The following is a 27,425-nucleotide window of genomic DNA, read 5'->3' as shown; positions in this document are numbered from 1 at the left end:
GGGCACAGAGATGCATGGAAAGTGGCCTCTGCTCTTCAGTTTTTAATCCAATAGGACAAGTGAGACACAATCCACACACAGCTATGGTGCAAGACATCACACATGGTGTTGATGTGGGTGTTGGTCCCACCTGCCTTCCTCCCTCCCTGCTTTCCTTTCTGTCTTTTCTTTTTAAGAGAAACACAATCAATGGAGGAGAAATTTGAAGAAGGAAAAGATAACTACTCATTGAGGTAATCAGAGGGTGCTGCTGAAGTGGGAAAAGAGTAAGGGTTGGCATCAACGCAGCATTGCTGGCAGAATAGGGAACACACCTTTCTGGAACGGGGCAGCATAATAATGAAAGGAAGCAGAGAAGAGAGGATTGTGGACAGAAATCCAACCAGGTTACAGAGACATAAGGAGTTGGTACTTTAGCAGTGAAAGAAGGATAACTTGGATGTTATGGAGCAGTGCTGCGTGGTGCCTATCAGAAGAACAATGAGAGCTTCACCCAGGGAACAGGAAATGTAAACATCCAAGCCCTCTGCCTGTTACAGTGAAGCACAACAGAATATATTTCATGTGTTATTTTAATTAGGGAGATATTTTAATGCTTTATGCATTAGTGATAAAAAGGAAAATGTACAATTTTGATGCTGCATTGACTTCAAACTTCTATGTGGCACAGAATTAACTTTTAACATAATTTTAGAAAATCTCATGTCTAGGGAAATAATAAAAGAAATTTTAGCAAGGTAAACTGAAAATAAGCAAAGGCTGGTGTTATAAATGGTCTGAATATTTGTGTCTCCTCATTCATTCATTTATTGAAACCTAATGTCCAATGTGCCAGTATAGAAGGTGAGGCCTTCGGGAAGTGATTAGCCTACGAGGGCAGAGACTCCGGATAGCTAGCTGCAGCCTTCCACTATGTGAGGACGCCATGAATAGGTGTTATTTATGAACCAGAGAGTGGACCCTCACCAGACACTTGGCACATCTGTAAGTGCCTTGATTTTGGATCTCCCAGCCTCCAGAACCATGAAAAACAAATTTCTATTATAAATTACCCAGTTTAAGGTTGTCATAGCCCAGATACACTAAGATAACTTTTACTTCTTATTTGATCCAAGCAAAGCTTATAGCAGTTTTGAAATGATTTTCTTAAAAATAAGCATATCTATTGAAAATAACGATTCTCCTTTATATCACATTTGTTAAGTTAATTTTACAGAAACACTTCACATACCAGTAATAAGAGGTAATTAATTATGTTCCTATTTTACCAACAAATCTACATGTAAATAGTATACATTTAACATATTGGCTATTAGGTAATGTCTTAGCTTTATGAATAATTTGAAATAACTGCCTGAACATTTTTGATCATCAGTTTTCTGTGAGATATCATTATTCTGTGAGATAAATTCATGTAACTCACAGAAACTAAATTTTCTGTGAGTTACATAAATTTCCTATGCTCTTCAGAATAAACACATATAAACATTTCTATCATGCTAGGATGATGGAACCCCTAAAAAGTAGATAAAATCATTGCTATAGAGGGCACTACATGATCTACCCAGATTACTGTGGTTCTGTCTTCACCTTTCCCATACATTGCCTCGTACCTTACAATATTTTACATCCATTAATTCCTAGCTGCTTGTATGCCCTTTGTTATGGCATCCTACTTCCACCTTTTAAGATTTATATTTCCAATTTATCTACGCTTACCACTACCATCAATATTTTCCTGCTCTGTGATCTAAAGCTTAAAGTAGCCTTCAGCTTTACAGGATGACAACTTATAGGGCTTTTGTTCTCTTGTGCTCCCATGAAACAATGATGAATTGCTTTAATCACCTTCACTCTTCTCTTTCTGTAAATATCTACGAAATGGATGTTTGCTAGACTTTCAATTCACAGACCTCTTCTCATGCCATAGTCTTTTCCTGGATGACCATTTCATTTTTGTAATTTCCGTCCACCTCTGTTCTTACAGCCTTTGGTCTTACAGATAGCCGTAGTTCCCTCCTGAGCTCAAACACACATTGCCTCCTCCCTGCCAAGCACCTTTTTCAGGTCGCCCTCAGATTCTTCTAATTCAACATGTTCAACAGCGAATCAAGTGTCTTTATTTTTTACTTATTTATTTATTTATTTATTTTATTGCATTTTAGGTTTTGGGGTACATGTGAAGAACATGAAAGATTGTTGCATGGGTCACAGCAGGCAGTGTGATTTGCTGCCTTCCTCCCCATCACCTATATCTGGCATTTCTCCTCATGCTATCTCTCCCCAACTCCCCACCCCCTACTGTCCCTCTCTATTTCCCCCTCACAGGCCCCAGTGTCTGATGCTCCCCTCCCTGTGTCCATGTGTTCTCATTGTTCAACACCCGCCTATGAGTGAGAACATGCAGTGTTTGATTTTCCGTTCTGTCAGTTTGCTGAGAATGATGGTTTCCAGGTTCATCCATGTCCCTACAAAGGACACAAACTCATCTTTTTTTATGGCTGCATAGTATTCCATGGTGTATATGTGCCACATTTTCCCTGTCCAGTCTATCATCGATGGGCATTTGGGTTGGTTCCAGGTCTTTGCTATTGTAAACAGTTCTGCAATGAAAATTCATGTGCATGTGTCCTTATAGTAGAAAGATTTATAATCCTTTAAATATATACCCAGTAATGGGATTGCTGGGTCAAATGGAATTTCTATTTCTAGGTCCTTGAGGAATTGCCACACTGTCTTCCACAATGGTTGAAATAATTTACACTCTCACCAACAGTGTAAAAGTGTTCTTATTTCTCCACATCCTCTCCAGCATCTGTTGTCTCCAGATTTTTTAATGTTGCCATTCTAACTTGTGTGAGATGGTATCTCAATGTAGTTTTGATATGCATTTCTCTAATGACCAGTGATGATGAGCATTTTTTTCATATGTTTGTTGGCTTCATATATGTCTTCTTTTGTAAAGTATCTGTTCATATCCTTTGCCCACTTTTGAATGGGCTTGTTTTTTTCTTGTAAATTTGTTTTAGTTCTTTGTAGATTCTGGATATTAGCCCTTTGTCAGTTGGGTAAGCTGCAAAAATATTTTCCCATTCTGTTGGTTGCTGATTCACTCTAATGACTGTTTCTTTTGCTGTGCAGAAACTGTGGAGTTTGATTAGGTCCCATTTGTCTATTTTGGCTTTTTGTTGCCAATGCTTTTGGTGTTTTGGTCATGAAGTCCTTGCCTAGGCCTATGTCCTGAATGATTTTGCCTAGATTTTCTTCTAGGGTTTTTATGGTGTTAGGTCTTATGTTTAAGTCTTTAATCCATCTGGAGTTAATTGTAGTATAAGGTGTCAAGAAGGAGTCCAGTTTCTGTAAGTGTCTTTATTTACAACTCCTTCATTCCCTTTCCTCCTTCCCCCTCTACTCTGCCACTATTCCTTCCTCTTTCCTCTTTCACTATTCCTTCTTTTTCTTTTCCATTTAACCCCACAGATGTTGAATGCCAAGGAATATAATAATAACCTAAATGAAGTTTATTCCCCATGTGCATAACAGTCAGATGGAATAAAATAATTCTCAGTGGATCAATGTGTTGGTCTAATAATGAATGAAATAGACATAAATGTCAAAAGATAAGCTTCTGTAATACCAACTTTGAGGATAGACTCTATTAACTTGCAGCAGCTTTCAATTCTGACAACACTTTGTTTGGACACCTTTCCAGAAGAACACTTGTAGTGTCTCCCCTCCCCTCTCCCCCACCTCCTCACCTGCAGATGTTGGGCAAAGTTGTAAATGGAAAATTTGATTAGAGATTCTCCTTCCATGTCCTGCCAAATTATGAAGAACTTCTAGATGGTTGCAAAGTCTCTTAGATTAAAAAAAATCAATAAAAAAATATGAAGTTACAGTTGGCAGAAAAATCCATCCATTGTGAACCTTTTCCCCTAAAGCTCCACATTAATGTTAATTAAATCGGCAAGCCTTGGTTATGTGCCACTTTGTGACCCTTCACAGTTGAGGCTTTTGCTGAGCAAAGGTAGACAGAATTGTACTACCACATTTTTTAAAAAATTAGTAATTCACACAAATTTTGCAATACTAAAACTTTGAAAGCATGCTGTGAATTCTACCAAACCATTGGCCTGTAAACTTTATTTAAAGATACAGTGCAAATAACTTTACACCTCTAAAGGTAGAGCAGGCCAGTTTTATCGTCATTTGTCAAGGAATTCTTGTTAATTGGAGTCTGTGGGCTGTGTTGAGCTGAAAATGATTTAACAACAAAGACCTTTTGGAACAAGCTGGTTGCCCGAGAACTGGAGATCAAGCCTTTCTTCCTCTTTCTTTTCTCATCTTTTGCCATAATGCTGAAACCAAACATTAAATGAAAACACATTCACTACTCTTTAAATGTGCTTTAAATTAACAACTTTAGATTAGATTTGCAATAAATGCACTTCTAAAGATTTCAATGTTTATGTCCCCTTAAAGCAAGTGGGATTGTCACTGATAGATTAAATTTGTTATCAGTTTGATATCCTGAGGAAGTTGATGTAATAATATAACTCCTGAGGCATTTCACTGACTACTGCTAGAGACTTACTCACTGGCTATTTTGGGATTAGTTTCATGAAAGGCAAAGATTAAAGAAATTTAGTGTTTGTATTAACTTTAGTTTTCTGATAAGGTAAGATTTTCTGAGCATGAAGTCTTATGAAACATCTTAATGTTGTCTGTCCAAATGTGAGATGTAATGAAAATGTTCAGCCAAGAGTTCTGTGGTTTGTCAGTCATCTCCAATATAGTTTACGCTCTTCAGACATAACAGCTGTTCTGAAGCTGTTGTATATTCTTCCCTTCCCTTCTCCATCTATGTCTGCATCCATAAACACTTTACAGAGCTCCGTATGTTTTAAAGTTACATACTTTTTTCAACATTGTTATTGAAATTTACTCATATTGACATTTAGATTTAGTGTGTTATTCATTCCCCCCACCATTTAGTTTCCAATTTACAAATATACTGTCACTTATATATTTATTTTCAGATTTGTGGGAAATTAGGCTGTTTTCTATCCCGTGTAAGCATTGTTATCATGAACAACTTTGTATGTGTCTCCTTATATATCCAAGTAGTGATTCCTGTAAGGTGTGTTTTTAGAAGTGAGACTGCCATGCACATTTCCACATTCACCTTTACTGCTATTTGGTGGGCTATGTTTTTCAGGCCTTCGGGTTCAGAAATATTATCTTTACAGTTCTTGGTTTGTTTGGTTACACTAAATATGTTGGTTTTTTTTTTTTCTCTCTTTTGTTAACTTTTAATAAAGATCCATTTTGTTTTCATTACTATTTCTGTCCAAATTTTTGTTTAGTTTTGTATTGTTTGGGGGAGGCCAGTATATGTCTGACATATTTTTCCATCTCTTTTCTTTCAATTTTTCTGTCATTATGTTTAAATGTGATATTTATATATAACCAAGTGGATTTTTAAAAATCAAATCAGGGAATTTCTGTCTTTTTAGTGGCCAATTTAACTCAACTTTGCCATGATTACTAACATATTTGGAATTTGGAGTTCCAAATTTGTTTGAAATTAATTATTCTTATGTTCTGTCTTCTATATATGATGAGCTTTATTTCCTGCTGCTGAGCCTTTGCTTTTTTCTATTGAATTTATCAATTTTTAAATTTTTTTCCCTTTCTGCTAACTAGAAGATTATACTATTTCCACCCCACAATTAGTATTGACTTGAGAACAATTTAATCTGATTATACTTCTCTGTGATATTTTCTTCAGGTATGTTAGATCCATGTATAAAGTCCTCAGTTAATTGCAAATTTTACTGATCCATTATTTTCATAATTGCTTCACCTTTGCTTTTTGTGCAACACCTTGACATTCTGTGCTTAATTTCCTTTTTTTTTTTTCAGAAGTTTATGTTTAGTTGTTAAATAACTAAGTTTATATGAGTAGTAATGAGAGAGGAGACCATCTCTCTCTTTCTTGCCTGTCTTCTATTAGAAAAGGGCGGAGGGGAGATGAAATAGCACAAAGTTGAAGTCAGCAATCTGACAGCTTGCTGACTCCACTGGCCCGACTGCAGCAGGGCCCAAGGACAAATAAAATAACTACCCTCTCTGTAACTGGTGCCTCTGTTATATGTAAATCTTAAAAAGGTTACAAATGTTCCTGACTAAAACACCAAAAGCAATGGCATCAAAAGCCAAAATAGACAAATGGGATCTAATTAAACTTAAGAGCTTCTGCACAGCAAAAGAAACTATCATTAGAGTGAACCAGCAACCAATAGAATGACAAAAAAAATTTGCAATCTACCCATCTGACAAAGGGCTAATATCCAGAATCTACAAAGAACTTAAACAAATTTACAAGAAAAAAACAAACAACCCCATCAAAAAGTGGGCAAATGATATGAAAAGACACTTTTCAAAAGAAGACATTTTATGCCGCCAACAAACGTGTGAAAAAATGCTCATCATCACTGGTCATTAGAGAAATGTAAATCAAAACCACATTGAGATACCATCTCACACCAGTTCGAATGGCAATCATTAAAAAATCTGGAGACAACAGATGCTGGAGAGGATGTGGATAAATAGGAACGCTTTTACACTGTTGGTGGGAGTGTAAATTAGTTCAAACATTGTGGAAGATAATGTGGCAACTTCTCAAGGATCTAGAAATAGAAACACCATTTGACCGAGCAATCCCATTACTGGGTATATATCCAAAGGATTATAAATCTTTCCATTATAAAGACACATGCACACGTATGTTCATTGCAGAACTGTTTATAATAGCAAAGACTTAGAACCAACCCAAATGACCATCAATGATAGACTGGATAAAGAAAATTTGGCACATATACACCATGGAATACCAGGCAGCCATAAAGAAGAATGAGTTCATGTCCTTTGTAGGGACATGGATGAAGCTGGAAACCATCATTCTCGGCAAAGAGACACAAGAACAGAAAACCAAACACCACATGTTCTCACTCATAAGTGGGTGATAAACAATAAGAACACAAGGACACAGTGAGGGGAACATCACACACCAGGGCCTGTTGGAGGGTGGGAGAGCTAAGGGAGGGATAGCAGGGGTTGGGCATATTGGAGAGGGATAACAGGAGAAATACCTAATGTAGATGATGGTGGGATGGATACAGCAAATTACCGTGACATGTGTATACCTACAATATAATCCTGCATGATCTGCACATATACCCTAGAACTTAAAGTATTAAAAAAAATTGTTGCAAATGTTTTTCTTACTGCCCAGGACCTTCCCTGAGTCACATACTCCACATTTGCACAAAGAAGATACCCCCTCTACTTAGAGATGCCTCTGTCACTAAGTCTGCCTTCGTTCAACTTCTGGAACTCTTCCCCTTGTCCCTTCCCACACACACATGCAAATTAGCAAATCAATGAAAAGCAAAGATTGTAAGGTCAGAGGTCCAGCCAATGGACAATGACTCAATTTCACTTCTGCTCCCCTTCGTAGTTGTATGTCTTTAAAAAGGGAAAGAAACTGCTTTTAGGGGAGCTCGGCCTTTTTTTGAACATGAGTCAACTGATGCTCTACAGCTAGCTGAATAAAAGTCTCTTCCTTTCTCACTCTGGTGTCTGAGAGGTTCTGTCAGCAGCTCCTCCTCCAACGTATTATGCATAGGCTCTTTTCTTTGGTCTGAAAAATACACTTTGCCTTCAATTTTTATGATAATTTATAAAGTATTATATTCAGCAATTGAAACACATTGAAAATCATATTCCAAGTATGCCATTGGCCTCACTTGTTGCTTTAGGGAAAATTCCTCTCAATTCAGTATTCTTCTTTGGAGGTATCTTTATTTTGTTGCTCTTTGTATTTTCTTCTTTTCTAAATATTTGTAATTTCACTGAAACATGTTTAGGTCTTACTTGATATTTATTGATTCTATTGGAACTCAGAGTTTTTCAGTATTTATGATTTTCAACATTTCTGGAGGATTCTCAGCAATTTTCTCATTAAAAAATAATTACTTCTATTTATTTCTTTTTATTCTTCCTGGGTCACATATTTAATCCATGTGTTAACTTTTCATTCTAATTTCTATGTCTTAACTGATCTTTCATATTTTTCATCATCCTTTCTCTGCTTCATTATGGGTACGTTTTTCAGGTCAGCTCTATCTTTCATCTATTGAGTGGTTTTTGTTTTTGTTTTTGAGACAGATTTTCACTCTTATTCTTTAGGCTGGAGTGCAATGGTATAGTCTCAGCTCATTGCAACCTCTGCCTCCTGGGTTTGAGCAATTCTCCTGCCTCAGCCTCCCAAGTAGCTGGGATCACAGGGATGCACTACTAGGCCCAGCTAATTTTGTATTTTTAGTAGAGATGGGGTTTCTCCATGTTGGTCAACCTGGTCTCAAACTTCAGACCTCAGCTGATCCACCCACCTCGGCCTCCCAAAGTGCTGGCATTATAGGTATGAGCCACTGTGCCCGGCCCCGTTGAGTGTTTAATTGCAATGGTATTTTTATTTTATTTCTACAAGTTAATGTTTTATGATTCTTTTCTATGCTTGCTTTTTTTTCTCCTATTAAAAAGATTTCTTTATAGTTTCCAATCCTTCTTTTGTCTCTTTAGTAACTTTAAATATACATATTTTATAGTCTTTTTTAAAACTACTCTTATACTATAGCCTACAGTTTATTATGCATACTGCTTCTCGATCATTTGGATACTCTCATTGTGTGCCTTTAAGTTTTTTTAAATTTTGACCTAATTTTTAGTTATTATTTTTTTAAATATACAGTGAATTTGCTTTGAGTTTTTTCTTTCCTATAAATAATCCAGGGCTTTCACTGCCTTGAGACCTATTTAAAAAATAATTATCATTTTAGAATTTTAGTTTCTATGCCTTTGTGTAAATCTGAATCCTACTTCTGTGCTGGTATAAACTTAGTGTTTGTTTGTTTGTCTGATGTCTGTGTTTAAACAGTTTAACAAGCTTCCTGGACTCCTCAGATAAAATTAAAAATTTTCAATTTTGCTTATGAATTCTTTCCAGGTCTTACTCTACTCATCCCTTCTTCCTACTGATACCTTTCTATTTTCACTTCCACACTCTCTATTCCAGCTGTGTTTGCTTTTTTTTTTTCATTTTTTGATTTGCCCTCTTGCTTCTGGGTTTTTAGATGGCTGTTTCTACTTCATAGATCATTATTTTCCCCCCCTTTTCCTAAAGTAATTAGGAAATCTTCAGCATTATGTAATATTCTCTGTATAGACAGTCTGGAGATTTCATGACCCATGTGCTTCCTAAAACTTACCGCCTGTCATTGTAATAACCTATTTGTCTTCCTGCTTAAAAGAACATCTGTCATGTTTACTACCTTGTGCAAGGCAAAATGTCTACATATATAGTGAATATTCAACAGTTTGTTGTATGAAACAAATAATTGCACATATTGAATAAATGAATGAATAATGGCTTTTACTTTGGTTTGAGTGGACACAGCATACATCCTCTTGAATCTAACTGTGCTTGCAATTAACTAAAATCCCAATCTTATTTCATACACACAGTTGCTTGCCTTTTTCTGTATACAAAATATGCTGAAGAAATTTATATAAATTTTTATGTCTAGTTCCTGTATATGTGAGACTATATTATCTACAGATTCCTGGAGTTAATTTCTGTCTCAGCAATTTGAATAAAATGATTGGTTCTGGTGGTCAGAATTTGATGTCATATGGATTCTCAATGATCCTATAAACTTGTGAAATCTTCCTTGTGCCTTGGCCCAACTTTGGACTGATCCTATTCCTAGATCCTGCCAATGAACTGCATTCTGATCATAACAATGGAGAAGCTGGAAAGATGTTAATATTTATTGTACCATGTTTAATTTTTAATCATAATTTATGAATATGGGCAAGAGAAGTGGATTCCCTTACTGGGAAAAACTAAAATAAATTCTCCCTGAAGAGAATTAAAGCCATCCTAGGTAGAAGATGAAATAAGGCAAATATTGCATACATGATCCTCAGTTGGTACTGGCATGCCTCTGCAGGAAGAAATTCTGAAATAAAATAACAGAGGCAGTCCTCATGCTGCTTTACCAGTGGGTGTCTGTGGATGAGCTGTCAAGAACATTTGGCCTGAGGTTCTAGGAGAAAAGAAAGCAAATAAAAATCAGTGTTCATCTGCTTACATTTTTATGGATAAAAAGTAAAGAAACTCTTTCTTCTTCATAATTATTCAACAGTATATGTTAAGATAAAAGTATGTGCTAGAAATAGAAATATATGTATATGTATGTGTATATATGTATACATACGTGTACACACACACACACACACACACACACACAGACAGGCACACTTGATCCAGGTTTTCAATAAAAATTTGGGATTCTTTCATAAGAGAGATAATGTTTTTTATATTTTTCAGAACACTGTTGTTTATGAAAGAAGCCATACACCAGTGAATGTATTCTATATACGTACTTTGCCCAGTTACCTATTAAAAAAAAAAAAAAGGAAAAGAAATAAAATGAAACAAACCTGTGGCTGAATTTTGCCTTTAAAGAATTGGGAATACCAATGGAAGCAAGTTTATAAATTTTCTATTCCATTACCTTGTTCATAGTAAGTATGTTCTTGACTTTAGGATTTTAAATTCCACTCAGTTCTTAGGTTAATAAACAAGAGATATAAATTTGATTATAGCTTAATGTTCTTTCATCTCCATATGTTACTAGCAAGCTGTGTTTAAAGCATCACAGTCTTTGTAGTAGAAAATATCCAATGTCTGAGTTTCTTATAAAATTGGGAGCAGTAGTATTAAGCAGAAAGCCAGACATCTGGATAAAGAAATATGCACAGTAAGGAAACTGATATACTTCTATTCAAATGCCCCTAGTATTCATGTCAAGATAGCAAGGATGATTTGCTCTGTGGAAATTCTCTGATCACAAATTCAGGCTGATGCTTTGTGGAAGGTGTGTTGATTTGCTTTTACATAGAATAATATGCATTTTATGTTCAGTTCTTCATTCATTCTGCAGAGAATGCCAGAATTCATCGAAGTGCTTTATGTATGGTATGAATCCATCTGTTTTCTAAACATCATCTCTGTGAAAACTGCTTTTAATTTGGTAAACAAGTGCAATTACATCATAAGTTTCAAAGTGAAAGGGGCAGTAATGTAATAGTAAATCAATATTAGATTAATTTGAGGAATGGAACTTGAGTAACATTGCCAAATTAACCCTGAATTTAGATTCACTGTGTGTGTATATGTGTGTGTGTGTGTGTGTGTGTGTGTGTGTGAGAGAGAGAGAGAGAGAGAGAGAGATTACCAATGTTGTTAAAGCAAATTGTTGTTTTTATTTCTTTTCCTTTTTTTTTCTTTGCTAATTTCCACTGGAATTAATTTTGAAAAATATAAAATACCAAGGTTCGGCTGAGAATTATTTGGAATATTTCTGGAATTAGCTAAGTTGATGATAGTATTTGTCCTAGATACAAACGTTTTGGCTTAGAGAACATTCTCATTAATTTTATTACCAGATGATCAATTTTAAGGCCCTCATAAAGCTAATATGTAGTATGATTTTGGCTACAGTAGCATTTTTGGAAGTGATATCAGATGCCATTAGAAGAGGAACTGACTATTTTTACAGGTAATGTCCCTAAAAATCCTTGGGCTCAGATACAAAATTCTTAGAGTTGACTGGGGAAGGAAAATGGCTTCTTTCTGAATGTCTTGAATATTCCATAATGCCTATGAGCACCTGCTCTGGAGTTAGGTGGCCTGGGTTCCTATTTTTGCTCAACACTTACTAGCTTTGCATCCTTGTGCCATTAGTCTGTTGTACTTCAATTACTTCTTTTGTGAAATGAGGATATTAAAGTGTCTATCTAAGTGGTTATTGTAAAGATTTATACAGACATGGATACACACTCACACACAGAAGAATCCCTAAGCACATTGCCTGGCAAAACAAACATTGACTCTTAAATTGTTATTGTTACATTTTGCTATTATTTAACCAAGCAATGATAATGACAGGCTCCTCTCAGAAATCAGCACTTCCTCCATTATGCTTTTATTAAACTTTATAACTATCTTGTAGTGATTAAAATACTTGAACTTCATGAGTGTAAAATAGCAGCATAATATCTTTATTTTTACATGAATGCTACTTTTAAGACCTTTTCCATTTTTGAGCTATATGATATTTAATCTATCAGGATTATTTTGTTCATCATGAAAACCCGTCTTTATTTATCTATCAAAACATCAGGTTAAAATGTTGAGCTTGTTAACACTGAAAATATCTTAGATTACTTCTTAACTCTGACTTGGACACTAGTTTTGATGTATAACTCTATAGAAAAGTCTGACATATGATTTTCCTCATTGGACTTAAAGGCAACATTTGCAAAGTGAAAGAGTAAATAAAATTCTCACTGATTCTTTATCAGGGAGCCTGAAATTCCGTATTGATTTTGCCACAACTGAGTTTCATGGCCTGTGATAATAAATTGATTGTGGGCTGTCCGTGTGGCAACATCTTAGCACATATCCAGTGTAACTGACAATGATGCTGCTCTGGAGACCCCAAGAACTACAGTCTCTGACTTGGGGATTTTCACCCCCTGTCATCTCAAATGTCATTTCAGAAACATTCATCATGGATCTCTGTCACTGGACAAATAATGGGTCTCTGTGATAGTCGGTAAAATACACACAGTTTCGCTGCTTGGGTGACAGGTCCTGCTATTGGCTACTTGAGATTATGGAGAAGTTCAGACCTGTCAAATATCAAATGGGGAAGACATGAGCTGAAATGACTGTGTATGTCCACTGAGGCTCCTGCTGAAATGAAGGAACGATATCAGAACAAGAGAACTCTCAGAGCTGTGATGACGTTTTTAGAAATAGCAAACAAAACGTGGCCCTCTTTCTCCTAGCAGTTTGCTACTGTTGTAAAAAGGCTTTAGTAGGGAAGTTACTAAAGATTAGGTTCTTTATAATCACCTGTGCATGGAGACGATCATTCTGTGAAACAGAAGACTTCTTCTCTCTTATACCTCTGGTCTTGAATAGAAGCAAAAGATTCAGGATTTCACATCACTGCAAATAATTGTCTTCTATTGAACAATATGATGATACTTTCTCATTACTTAAAATGTTTTGTTGCAAATGTTAACTGGCTTATATTGTTTGAGCTGTGTAGCCCGAGCTGTTAGTATTAGGATCCTCTTGACTCAGAGTTAAAACCATGCTGGCTATTCAGGGATATATTTTAAGGCTTATCAAGCAAGCTATATTTGCCACATCTTCTGGCAATTGATGAAGTAGGTGGGTGCAGTAGAGGCTCCCCAAAATCAAGATGTCTTTTAGGGCCCCATATGCCTATTATCTACCTCTTATTATGATGTAACAGAGCTATTTCTAGTCCATTTATGTCACAGAGCTCCCAATCTATCTCATCTCATTTATATTCACATGCTGTGAATCTCCTAATTAATATTTGGGATAAATGTATTGCCTAGGGGAATAAGGTTATGAGAAGAGAAATTAGTGTGGTTTTTGTTAATGTCATACAATATTTTGTGTCATTCTTTCCTATCTTGTTCTTACAATGTTAATGTAAGAACAATTTTCAGCTGTTTTTATCGTGGACCCTGCCTCGCCCACCTTCTCTTTAATTAGGATGACTTTTACTTAGGAACTATAATCTGTTTCATCAATATTAACTACCTTCCAATCTTTCTTGTACTTAAAAAAAATCATGTCACTTAATCTCAACATATGACCAGAGACTTACCTAAGAATTGGCTGTTGGAGTCAGAACTTTTCCTACAATCTAGACATTTTTTGTTTGTTTATTTTTAGTTAACATACTTTCCTTTCTTCCTTCTTTCCTTTATACCAAAATTAAAGCACATTTTTATAGGTCATAAGTTAATTCTAAATTTAATCCTTCAAGATAATTCCTATCTCCACCTCCAAAATAGAATCAAAATTCAAATGCTGCTACGAGTGGTTGACAAGAAAACATTACCGGAAAGGTAGGCTCTTCTCTCCAATTAAACGTCTAGAAACTAAAGTAGCTTTCGCATTCAGTGGCCCCATACCAGACTAAATACCTAGAGATTTGTCAAAAAGGAAGGTAGTATTTGGCCTTGGGTCATCCTTCAATAAGTAAGAAAAAACAGACTTTTTGTATTTTGGTAGAAAATCATGTGATTACAGAAAGAACTCATGCTTCCTCGTTGTAATCTTGTAGATTGTCTGCCACTTAATTTATAAAGCACATTCAACGTTTACGAAGAAAGCTTTCTCTATGCACATTAAATGAGTTTGGTGTTTGTGAAAACAAGTCTACCTGGATTCTACATCTTCAGCACGCCTTTGAGAATTTAAGACATTAGCCAAGACTGGATGTTTAAAACCACTGATGCTTGCAGTTAGCACACTTAACAGTCCTTGTCTTAAATTTTATTCCTTTTAAAATATCTTCAAATCCCATTTCACCAAGAGATACAGTTATTTGTGCATCACAATACTGAAAGCTCCTCTAGGGCAGGCTTATTTTTAAAGTTAGCATCATTTTCACATGAATAGTATTCATATTAACACCTATTAATAGTTATATTAATATTATTCAAGTTAATATCTAACACACTGTATTTTCAACTTATATTTGTTGAGTTGAAAGAGTGTGAAAGTGGCATCCACGTTACAAGAACAACCTTTCGTAATTAATTGCTCAAGTGGGAAAGAGATAATTTACCTTCCTTGAATGTTTTCTGTTTTTGTTGTTTCCATTAAATGAAGGCACATCTTACTAATTTGGATTATTTTCCTTTCCTTCTTCCCTCACTGCCCTTATGTGCTATTAAAGTAAATCTACTTACAGCTAAAGTATATACCATCAGTAGCAAATTCAAAACTCTGGAGAAGTTCAAAGCTTATTCTATCCCTAAGGTAAAGGGAATCTGATTATATTCAAGTGCATGATTTCTATTCTAGGCATGAGCATTTATGCTACTGTACTAGGGGAAGCTGTTAGAGAAATAGAAGCACAAGTATATGTCTCTTTAATCTCTTCCACATGACCTTTGATCAACCTGTCTCTTTGTAGCTTTGTATTACAGCGATCGGGGGAAATGCAGTGTTGGAGAGAGATGGCCACTGCCCATAGAAGGCCAGAAACTAAAAGAACGCAACTCAAGGAAAGCAGAATTGGGGAAAGCCACGTAAGCCAGAACCCAGAGGAGACAGGAGAAACTTCAAGGTCTCATGTCAGATCCTGCCCTTACATAATGACAAAAAAGCACTAGCCCACAAAACCCCGGTTTCTTATACTCTAGTCCTGGCAGCAACACATGAGGCTAAAACTGAGGAATTTCTAACCTTAGCTTTTTCACTGTGTCTAAGTTCTGACAGATGTTACTGACTTCTTACTTTTTCAGGAAGTGAGTAGCAGCTCTGCTGAAATGGTGATCTCAGGACAGAGGTAAGATGATAAAATATACAAGGAAGTATATTTAGTGTTGTATGTGTGTGTGTTTTTACATATTTCAAATTTCTCTTTTTTCTTTACTCCCTCTTTGTTAGGGTTCTGCTCTCAAACTTTCGTCCTTTTATTAAAAAATTGTACTATACTGAGTTAAACTGAGGGGAAGAGATTGTTTCAAAGTCATTGACCCAAGCTATTCAGCACTCAGAGGCTGTTTTCATATTTTCTGATGTCTTAACATCAAGCACATAAAGATATACTTACTAATTTATTATGTAAATGCCATATTAGAAATATATACATATGACCAAGTGTGGTGGCTTACGCCTGTAATTCCAGCACTTTGGGAGGCTGAGTTGGGAGGATTGCTTGAGCTTAGGAGTTAGAGACCAGTCTGGGCAGCATAGGGAGACCCCACCTCTACCAAAAAAATTTTTAAAAAGTTAGCTAGGCATGGTGACACGCACCTGTGGCCCTGCTACTTAGTGGATTGGTCCCAGCTACTCCAGCCTGTGTGACAGAGCAAAAGTTGTCTAGGAAAAAAAAGATAGATATATACATACATATTCACACATGTATACATTATATATCAATAAACAAAAATGTGTAACATCAGCACTGAAAATGTTCAATACTTACTTTTAGTGCCTTACAAAGTGTTTTTAAAAATTTATATCCAGAATTCTACATGTTTAAGCAGCTTATCCAATCACTGGAAAGCTACAGCTGGTTTTAGCAAAGATCTTCCCTCTCCAAGGTCTAGATTTTACCTCTCTAAGCACTAGGACCTCCACTATCTGTTGAGTGGCTCATTGCATTTTTGTTTCTTTCTTTTTGATTAAGGCGGGGACCTTGAAGTAATTGCCTAATTAAAGCAGTGTTGGGAAGATGAAGTAAGCAGAGTGGAGCCAAATTAGCTAATGGTTCTCAAACTTGGCTGTATAATGGGAATTATTACAGGAGATTTAAAAATAGATCCTACCTCCAGAGATTCTGATGTAATTGATATGGGGTGTGGCCTGAGCCTTGGGATTTTAAAAGCATCCTAGGTGACTTTAATATGCAGTTAAGGCTACCGACAACCAAATTAGAGGTCAAGAGATATCACAATTTATCAATTATGTTTTTCAGAGCAGTAATAGTTCCACTAGATTGTATGGATGTAGCATATCAAAATAATACAAATCGTGTATGGAAATATTCTCTAAAATATAACATATAAATCTCACAGAGCTTGAAGAATGGAGCAAATCTCCAACCAGGAAAGTCCCTGAAGTTCCTTGTGTTTCTAAATGACCCATTCTTTATGTCATTATTTAATATAAAATGTGTAATGTTATTTGGAACAATAAGTACTCTCTTTCTTTTTGTATAAAGTTACCATTATAAATGATTTTAAAGATGAAAGTGAAAGAGTAATATGAGTAAAACTGAATTCCAAAGTAAACATAAATGAATTAGATATTCTTTTACTAGAAATCATCCTCAAAGCTTTACCTAACGACATTATTGAAGTGCATTCTAGATTGGAAACTTATGATTAGATTTTGAGTGAAAAACATCATCTTGGAGCATGTACTTCCTGAAGATTTCAGTAGCTTAGTATTTGTAGCTCTTAAAATGATTTGTTCCTTCTTCACTTATAAAAATAATAACCAGGGAGAAGTATAAGGTGAGATATGGAGCAGGCATTCACGTCATTTTATGCATACTCACATATCTATATGTGAATCCCAAGAAATCAATAGTTGTTAAAAATGCAGAAGGTAAATAGGGCTTCTTTGAAAATACTTTTTCAGAGAAATGAGAAGATTCTTTGCTTTTTATTTTTTATGCTAGTTGGAGGAAAAAGGTAAAGGATGTGTAAATAGGATTCATATATATCATAGATTTGTTGTAAAATTTCATAGCATTAGTAAAAACTTGGATGGAGAAGACATTGCTTGGATGATTTTCTTCACTAGGACTCTGTGTAGACAACAGACAAGGGAAATAGGTCTTAGACAGCTTACTATAGTTTCCAGCATTATGCAGGTATTAATTGATGAAGTCAGGAATGAAATCCAAATCTGTGTAAATCCAAAATCTCTTCTATGTCTATTGTAACACTTTCCTGTGAGAGATTATCAAGAGGGCTGTGAAATTATCTTTAAACCTCTTAAAATACGTGGGAATTTTCAACCTTGCTTCAGAGTTGCAGAAAGTAGGGAATCTATTAAACACGTGATCTAAAATCTAAGCATTGAAATAGAGTAAAAATGAATTCCTCATCTATCCTCGTCAGTTCTGGCTGCTGTCACAAAATACTTTAGGCTGAATGGCTTAAACAATAAATGTATTTCTCAAAGTTCTGTAGTCTGGAAGTCCAAGATTAGGGTGCCAGCATGGCTGGGCTCTTGGTGAGGACCCTCCTCCTGGTTCACAGTGGGCCATCTTCTCACTGTATCTTCTTCACATTGAGGAGAAAAAAAGATCTGTTCCCTTCATCTCCTTATTAGTACATTAATCCCATCAAAAGGAATTCACTCTCATGACCTCATCTAAACCTGATTACCTCCCAAACACGCCACCTCCAGAAAGCAGCAAATTTGGGATTAGGGCTTTAATAGATGAATTTTGAGGGTCCAGAGAGATTGTCCATAGCATGATTAAACATTTTTCTTCAAATCTTATTACCCTTAACCTAAGGAGTTGTTAAATGCTCTGAAGATGGAAAAGGAGCTGATGACTATACAGGCAACAAATAGAGCAAGGCTGTGGGCGCAGTGGGTGCTACCCTTGTCCATAGTGAACTCCATTCTTGCTGGATTTAAATCCATTCAGGGCCATCCTCAGGAAGATTTTGTGTAGCACCCGCATTTTGTTTTTACTGTACTCTCTCTTTCAATTTTGATGCATTTCTTCTGTAATACCTATCTTCCTATGCCTTAGGCTGTTGTCACTCACTTTAGTGTCCTATTTTTAACTTCCATCTCTATTTCTTTGTTGCTTACTTTCCTCTCTCCTAACCTGAGAATTCTTTGTTAACACAACCTCTACTGAAATGAATGACTCAAATATGGGCATTTTGTCCAGTGACCAAGACTTTGAGGTTATATCTGAGAGCATAGAAAATTTTGTCACTCTTACAATTATACTTTGAGGATGACTATTTATTTTGTTACATCTATTTATTTTGTTATGTCCTTGTAGCTTTACTGAAACACAGATTCTTCTATGAGTCTTTAAAAAACGTAAGGCCATCTGCATTTATGTTTTAATTTTAAATATTATAAAACAGAATAAAACAAAATTCAAAACAATTTCCAGTGCTTTCATTGTAAAAATGCCAACAAATGTAATGTCTAAGGGTTTACCTGATGTACTTCCTCATTAGATAGATAAGAAAATGAGGATCCAAATGAGGAAAAGGAATTTGACTAAGATCACAAAGCTAATTAGCAGCAGAACTAAAATGCAAATTTGAGGCTGTTGATTTCCTTATCAATGCTCATTGCAACAAGTTGTATTGACTTTTTAGAAAGTCAAGTTATGAAGCTGTAGAAGAGACATATAACAACACCTCAAATAACTCAGCAAAGTAGTTGCCTTTGCCAGAAATGTCATCAACATTTATTTTTTAGTAATTATGTAATTTCTTCCCATCTTGCCAATGATGGGCTTCCTTAAGGTTCTACCAAACAAATTATTCTTTTGATTGTTTGACTATTTCTTTTATACTAATTTCTCAGTTTACAGTTGTGACAAGTATTTAATTTTTTTTCCCTCATGAAACACATTCAATCCATTGACAAATACTGCTGATTCTACATTCTCAGTGAATTTGTGTCTATTTCTTTCTCACTGTCAATGCCAAAGTGGCTTTTCTAAAGCACAATACAACTATTTCCTGTCCTTATCCCTCCAGGAAAATGGAAAGCTGGGGAACATGTAGTGCAAAGCTTGGATCTGAGTCTCTAGACTTATTCCCACTTACTAGTTATTGCAGAGTAAATTGGGGAAAAAAATCATTATGTCTGTTCCCATGTCCTTGGCTAGAAAATGTGAATGATAACAACAATAACGTTGTGAGCCTCAAGTGAAAAAATTATATGCAAAATGAGAATAGCATAGCAGGAAGATAGAGCTAATAGAAAGAATTAAGACTTGAAGTCGAAGTACCTGACTTGGACTTCTGTTTCTTCCTATGCTTGAAGTAATTTAGGAGCGTTACTTTAACCCTTTATCTTATTTTTTCTGTAAGTTAACTACAATACTATTAATACTTTCATAAGATCATGGGGAAAAATAATTAATTATAAACATTTAGAAAACCACATATAGTCAGTAGGCACCTGATATTACTAAATGACTTGTAAACTTTAAAACATTTTAAAACAATAATGTACTTACTACCGAGGCCCAGATATACACTCCAGACTCTATATTTTTATATTATATAGTACTTCATATACTATTTTTGCCTACTTGAAGTGAGCATTTAATTTAATCAAAATAATTGATGGCTTGATTAAATTTAACAATATAAGCAACAGTTAGTCATAAGAATGTTTTATAAAATCCAGGAAATAAGCGAATTTTGACTGACATTAATTAGGCAAAAAGCTCTGCAATGTTTACTCTGTGGTATTTGATAGAACTTTTAATTTGATTATCAATTTTTTTTTTGGTTTAAGAAAATAATGGATTCATTACATTTTCTAAATGTAGACAAATTATTATTTTGAAAATATTTTTAAAAGAAATATTTTCATGCTATATCTTTGAGAAAAAGCAAATCATGAAAAATTGCACTTGTTCGGAAGTGCAAAAGATAAAAAAAAACCAATGTATAAAGAAAATCAATTAATTAATCAAAGTTTAAGTGCTAATTATGTTTCAGGGTAGACATGAAACAAGGAATTACCCACAGTTCTTGATCTGATATTGAGCTACAGTGTACTGTGCCTATACTGATCAGTTTAGATTACTCATTAGTAAACTCAGTTTATTCCTTAAAGTAAGCCAAAAATTAAAAAGTTTCCCTCGCTTGAATTCCTCAAAGTATCTCTTTGAGGAAAGATGTTGAATAAAACTCTTTTCTTTTTTTTGGAGGCTAGGATCTCACTCTGTCACCCAGGCTGGTGCCATCTCAGCTCACTGAAACCTCCATTTCCCAGGTTCAAGTGATTCTTCAGCCTCAGCCTCCAAGTAGCTGCGACTACTGGCGCGTGCCACAATGCCTGGCTAATTTTTTGTATTTTTAGTAGAGATGGGATTTCACCATGTTGTTCAGGCTGGTCTCGAGCTCCTGAGCTCAGGCAATCTGCCCCCCTTGGCATCCCAAAGTGCTAGGATTACAGGCATAAGACACCACACCCAGCCTTATAAAACTTTTTTGAAAGGCCATCAGTTCCTGTTTATTTCCCCCTGTGTTTTACAAGTTAACTGACTGTGCCATTTTATTTGTGTCAAGTAGCTTGTGCCTCCCATTTCCATTTTTGTCAGCTACTAATGCTATCTCGCAGCAGTGCTGTTCAGTGGGCCCAGGGGAGCCAAGTGTCAGTTTTTCCAGATGGCAAGCTGCCAGTCTACAGCACACCATTGAAAGTCACAGATGGACTTCATTTCTTTGCAGAACCAAGGAACATCATTTACTTTATGCATACCTTTTTACGTGATCAGCTCACAGTAGTTGATGTAATAGCTCCTGAAAAAGATACAGATTGAGAGACACCAACAGAAACATGGAGAGAAAGAGAGAGACAGGGAGATGCAGAGAGACACAGAAAGATGCTATTTTAGTGAATCCAGCCCATTTTCTAGGCCATTATAAAAGGACATACTTATTTTGCAAATGGAAAGTTTTTAAACATTATTGCCAATTTACAGGAATAGCTGGAATAAAATTCTCAATTTTCTCTAATTAAAATACAAGTTTTGGGGAATGAATTTTTTTCCCCTTTCATATTTAAACTGAACATTAAAAAAAGCTAAATCACTTTAAATGGTCTTTAAATTGCATTCTCTCTATTAGAATTGTTAACTCTTTTTGCCTAAGGAGAAAAACCTCCATGTATGAATGTAATATCTGAGTGGAATAGAAAGTGGCCTTTCTATAATAAATATTTTGGCTATTACAGAGTTTGTATTTAAATGGGAAGTATTATGAGTTCCACCAATGGGGAATGCTAAATGAGAAATATGTTATTTCTTAATAACCATGTAAATGGAAACCTGAAGCATGGGAAACTATAAGATCTGAAATAATATATCTACAGGTAGAAAGTTTAAATGCGAAGGGCTGTAAATCAAAAGATGCAGCAGAACATAGCAGATAGGTGGGGAAGGCTGCAACCAAGATAGGGACTTCAGTATCAAGCCTACTAGATATCAGAAGATGGCCAATCCCTCTGGGCCTAATCTGTAAAGAAGAAGTTTGGTTTGGTTCTTTAAATCTCCCTTTTCTCAGGTGATACTGATTATAACTAAAAGTCAAACACCTGAGCAAGTATAAAGCATTACTTTGAGATAGTTTTGTTATTATAACACATCTTCATTTTATGATAAAGAAAAATGACATTTTTGTGGAAGAGGAATTTAGAAATGCAATGTTTTTTCATGATTCTGTTTCTTAATACAAAGATTGATAATTCCTAAGTCTCATGTATATTGAATAACTACAGTGTGATGCCAGCATCTGAGAGCTCATGCTATGATTTGTTGTTCTTAATTTTTTCATCACCTTCAAATGTCTTTAATCAAATAATTAATGAATTTTATTCATGTCAGAAACAAAGGAATAAATTATTTTTATACTGAAAAGAAGTTATTTTAATTCACAACTAAAAGTGAAATTTTAAGTGTTACAATGGACAATGACAGAAAGAAGATTATTTTTTAAATAAGATAGCATAAAGCTAGGCTTTTACAAAATATATTCTAAAAACAATAATAGTTTTATTTGTTGTATAGTACCTTCTTCCAGGATAAAATTTGAATTATAATTTAGAAAATTCTTTAAGTTATTATAACATTGCAACTTTTATTACAAGATAGAAGGTTTAGGGCAGGATAAACAGATACAAAGAACTGCAAAAAGTATTTTCAATTTTAAAAACTCTTCTTGATCATCTCTATTTTACTAACTCTTCTTATTTATTTATGAAAGATTTTCAGAAGTATATGGTGCTAGTTCAGATGCTATGAAATTCAAAGAAAAATAAATCATTTATACTGCTTTTCAGAAGCTTAAAGACTCAAAAATACAATGCAACCCTTGGAGTCCACAAATATATACCATCACCATAGAGAACCAGATATATACTTTTTAAATTTTATGAGTAAAATAATTGATTTTATATTCTAAGTATAGAGTTTTTAGATGTGGAATTGCTGGTCAGTAATCAGAGCATTAGTTTTTAAGGAAAAATCAACTTCAGTATTTTTATAGTAAGAGAAGCAGAGGGAAATTGTCGTTTGATAATGAATTTGAAATATATATATAAATAGATTTTTATTCTATATGAGGAATCTATGGCTCCATTGACGAAATAGTTTTCCCAAGATTCAAGTCTGATGATAGCAAAAGCTATCTTCAACTCAGAGAATCCTGTATGTAGCACTAGGACTCACTCCAATATTTCCCGGTGTGGTAAGGCTTCATGGAGTTGGGAGGATTTTAAGTAGTTTAATTCTTCATTGCTTTTGTCCTCAGTATTGTGAATACAGTGGCTGGTACATGGTAGGAATTTGTTTAAAATTTGTTTGAGTTGTTGACGAGTCAATGAAGAAACTCTAAGGCAATAATTTATATTACAGCGCATGATAAAACATAGGAGGCAATGTAAACATGGGAGGATGGGAGTGGCAAAGAGTTCTAGGAGACTCATGAAAAGTGACTAAAGCCTAGAACTTTCTTTCTCATTGTCTTCTAGCCCACTGTCCAGATTTCATCACTATCGTTCCATACAAATATAAAAGACTGAGTAATTTCTAGAGTTCCAGTCTTCTATATACCATTCCTGCCATCAAAAAAATTCACTGTAATTGAAAAAAAATTAAGCCCAAAACTTTCATATACTTTTTCATTAACATAAAAGTGAGTGCTTCATGTATTATTAATATAATGATCGGTGTTCACTTTAACAGGAACTGAGCTCAACTCCCTTTCTCTTGATCTCATTTCATTCTCATAACAACTCTGAGGTAGATGCTACTTTCACCCTTGGAAAGCAAAGAAACAAAAGCTGAAGCCTTTGAAGCTTTCTCAGGTCAAACTGCTTATCAGCAGTGAGCCTGGGATGTGGATGCTGTGCTGATTGAAGGAGAGTTTCTGCTTGTAACAACTACAGGAGTATTCTGCATTAAATATGTACTCTGCATAAATTAATTTTATAGGTTATAAATACACAGAAAAAGGAAAAAATAACAAAATAACAGTTCTGTTCTATGTTAAAAAAAATACATTAGAACCAAGACACCTATTTAGTTTATTCAAGATTTCTCTAGAATTTTAAATTGGTATATTCATTACATTTTCAACAGAATAGAGAAATAATGCATGTATCATTTCTTAAAAGTATTTGACCATGTAACACCTGTTTAAAAATTATTTTTTCCTAATTTGTTTATTTCCTTTCCTGGGTTACTTTCTCTTAGCTCTCTTATCTTCTCCAGGTATCTCAGCCTTGTATCATAACTAGCCCCAGACCATTACTCGCTATGGTAAAACATATACAAGGTAATTACAAAATATTTCTTCAAAGATAGACTCATAGAGTACTCTGATATTTTGCTGCTATTGCTTTATTTTGAAACTGTTTTTTTTTTTTTCTGAAAACTGTGAAAGTCTAAATCCATTGTTGTTTTATTAAATATACTTCCTAATAAAACTTTCATTATCCATTAGCTGAAGCCATTTGTCACTTTGGGCTTAAATTTTTTTTTTCAATAAGAATGAATTTTTCAGGAGGCTGAGGCAGGAGAATTGCCTGAACCCAGGAGGCGGAGGTTGCGGTGAGCCGAGATTGCGCCATTGCGCTCCAGCCTGGGTAACAAGAGTGAAACTCTGTCTCAAAAAAAAAAAAAAAAAAAAAAAATGAATTTTTTGATGGCAGGAATGGCATATCATTCATCTTGATGTTTTTCAATGCAAATGGTAGAATCTTAATAAATGTCAAATGTGACTTCTTTTCATTTCCTCTAGGATCCAATGTTCGTGTGAACACTTATGCATAGGCTATGTTTACTTCTATCCTGCCCACAATTAAGGTTATTTCAGGTCCTGAGAGATGAGGTTTTTAGATAGCAGAGATCTTCTCAAGTTAGACTGATTCATGGTCCCAGCTATCATATTGCTTCTCACTGGTAAAGAAAAAGACATGGAATGTATTTTTTCTTACCGAAGAATATTTCATAAACTATATATTTTTTTCCGATTGTAACAAATAACAATTTGAGATATCACAGCATCTGCTCACACTAGGAAGCCTAGAGGAGAAGAGATTACAGTTATCTAGTTTGGATATGACAGGTCTTGATGCTGGGAATGGAAAGGGAATATCAGCTTCAAGCAGTGGTGTAAATAGTGTGGTGTGGTCACACTGGTTACAAACACAGAAGGAGAGAATAGGGCCAAAAGTATTTGATCTGGGTGCCTTCAGATAATTCCTCCCATACATCTGGGATGACACTTGTTAGTCTCCATTGCATAGTGGCCCTGCTTCCTGTTGACGTTTTTGTTCATCTATAGCCTTGTAACCACTTTTACATGTTGGCACTGATTAGCCTTGTATTGAAACATGTCTAACCTGTTGCCTACACAAAGTTATCCTTCACTGAGTCGCTGAGAAATTATTTCTATGCCCTGCTTCTAATCCCAGCCAGGTGTAGTACTTTTCTTGAGATGCTTCCCTAGTCCTGGACTTAATAGATGTCATCATGATTCTAAGAATCATTAACTTAGGGCTTTCTGTATTTATGAGCTTGAGCTATAATTGAGAGAAAAAAATAAGAAAAAAGGAAAGTTGAGCTAAACTGACTCAATTTTCCTTTTTTCTTATTTTTTTCTTTCAATTCTGTTCTTGGTTTTCTTGTTTGTACATTGTACGAATAAATTCTAATCATTTCTGTCTCTACTGGTGGCACTAGCTATGTTTATGAAGGTTAAGTAATAAATAGATATCTGTGCACTCAAAACTGATACAATTATATGTTCCAAGTCTATATATTTTGAGAATATTTTTATATTCTCAATTAATATTAATTGAGAATATTAATTTTATATTCTCAATTAATATTTTAATAACAATATTGCTTTTTAACAGCCAGATATTCCTTCTTAGCCAAGGTTGTCAAGTAAGATTCAAATTAAGCATGGTAATGTTCATTAAGCTATGAGGATTCAAAGGCATAAAAATGATACAATGGACTTTGGAGACTTCGGGGGAAGAGTGGGAGGGGAGCGAGGAATAAAAGACTACAAATATGATGCAGTGTATACTGCTTGGGTGGGTGCACCAAAATCTCACAAACCACCACTAAAGAATTATTCCTGTAACCAAATGCCACCTGCTCCCCAATATCTTATGGAACAATAAAATAAAATAATAAAAATTAAAACAAAAATAAAAAATAAAATAAATAACTGTTAGAGCAAGAAAACCAATGTTCTTACATGGTTGATGACAAAAGACATGTCCGTTTTACTTATTTTATGTGACTTATAAACTGATTTTGAAAGTAATTTCAGATTTTTCAAAAGATAGCATTATCACAACAATCAGTCGCTGGATTTCAGTCATGGTTCGAGTAAAAATATTTACTTTCATCAATAAATCCATCCAAGAATATACAAATTAGTAATAGATAAGCCTAGTTAAACAAAAATAGTAAATAGAGCTCTCACCATATAAGTACCATTCACTTATTTATGTACAATGGGGACTTCTTACCAGACTCGGTCCATAAGCTGCAGTTCTAGTCAATCTAATGCCTTGGCTTAGTTTTGTTTGCCTGGACGAGTGGTGAGCTGAAATAACGCCAGAGTGAAAATCTCAATTCAGAGACAGGAATGTTTTCTTGACTCTCAGGGCTGATCTCATTGTTGCTGCTAATTCCAACTTGGCTCCTGCTGATCACTGGCAAAGGGATCTGACACTGTTTTACTTTCAATTGGGGGAAATATTTTAGAATTTGCCTTGGGGCAGAAAACTCAAGTTAAAACTGGTCTCATACCAGCAAAATGAGAAGTTGTCAATACATGTTTGTTGAATTGAATTGAACACTCCTGGATGAAATTAGTATTATGACAGGAAAGAGGAGGCTGGTGGCAATTACTCAATATTTGTGCAACACCCACTATATAATAGTATGTATGAAAGAGAGAGCACAGTTAACATCTCTGACCTTCAGTAGCTTCCAATCTTGTAATGGCTGACAGTGACACATACTGCACTTCCTTATAAAACATAGAAATAATGAGGGAGAGCAGAGCAAACCTATCACCATGCCCCAGGCAATATTATAGAGAAGTTTCAAACTATCTTTCAAGCCAAGGCTGTAAATATATGTCCTTGGCAAATTATACCAATTATGTCTCCCTGGTTGGGTTGTCATGCATATAAATATTTACCTATCACTTAACAAAATGCTTGCCATCTAGTAAAAGCTCACTCAGCAATGGACAATCTTACAGAATCAGGATTGGGGCTTCTTGGCCACTTGCAAGTTGCAGTGCTTACTTCTGAACATGAATTTGGAACGCAACCTAGGAAGCCATGATAGAGCAAGGCTATTGCCTCAGGAAATGTATGTAAGTTATAACTTACAAGGCAGTGGAACTAAGCATTGGGTATTCTCTAGGTCTTTATAGCTTACATTTTCTCTTGCACTCTCTCGGGC

General features: G+C 35.1%; 1 long non-coding RNA gene across 1 annotated transcript; it reads right to left on the bottom strand.

The window, feature by feature from the left end:
- Positions 1 to 16,010: 16,010 nt before the first annotated feature.
- Positions 16,011 to 26,514, bottom strand: LOC135276036 (uncharacterized). The gene is made up of 3 exons (XR_010343590.1): positions 26,477 to 26,514; positions 21,191 to 21,231; positions 16,011 to 16,075 (listed from the first exon to the last, which is right to left on the bottom strand). It is a non-coding gene; the product is annotated as an uncharacterized LOC135276036 (long non-coding RNA).
- Positions 26,515 to 27,425: the final 911 nt, after the last annotated feature.

The sequence above is a fragment of the Aotus nancymaae genome, unplaced genomic scaffold (assembly GCF_030222135.1).
Source record: "Aotus nancymaae isolate 86718 unplaced genomic scaffold, 86718_ANA_hifiasm-v0.15.2.pri h1tg000020l, whole genome shotgun sequence".
Classification (NCBI taxonomy): domain Eukaryota; kingdom Metazoa; phylum Chordata; class Mammalia; order Primates; family Aotidae; genus Aotus; species Aotus nancymaae.
The sequence above is the reverse complement of the archived record's forward strand: the minus strand, read 5'-3'. Positions and strand labels throughout refer to the sequence as shown.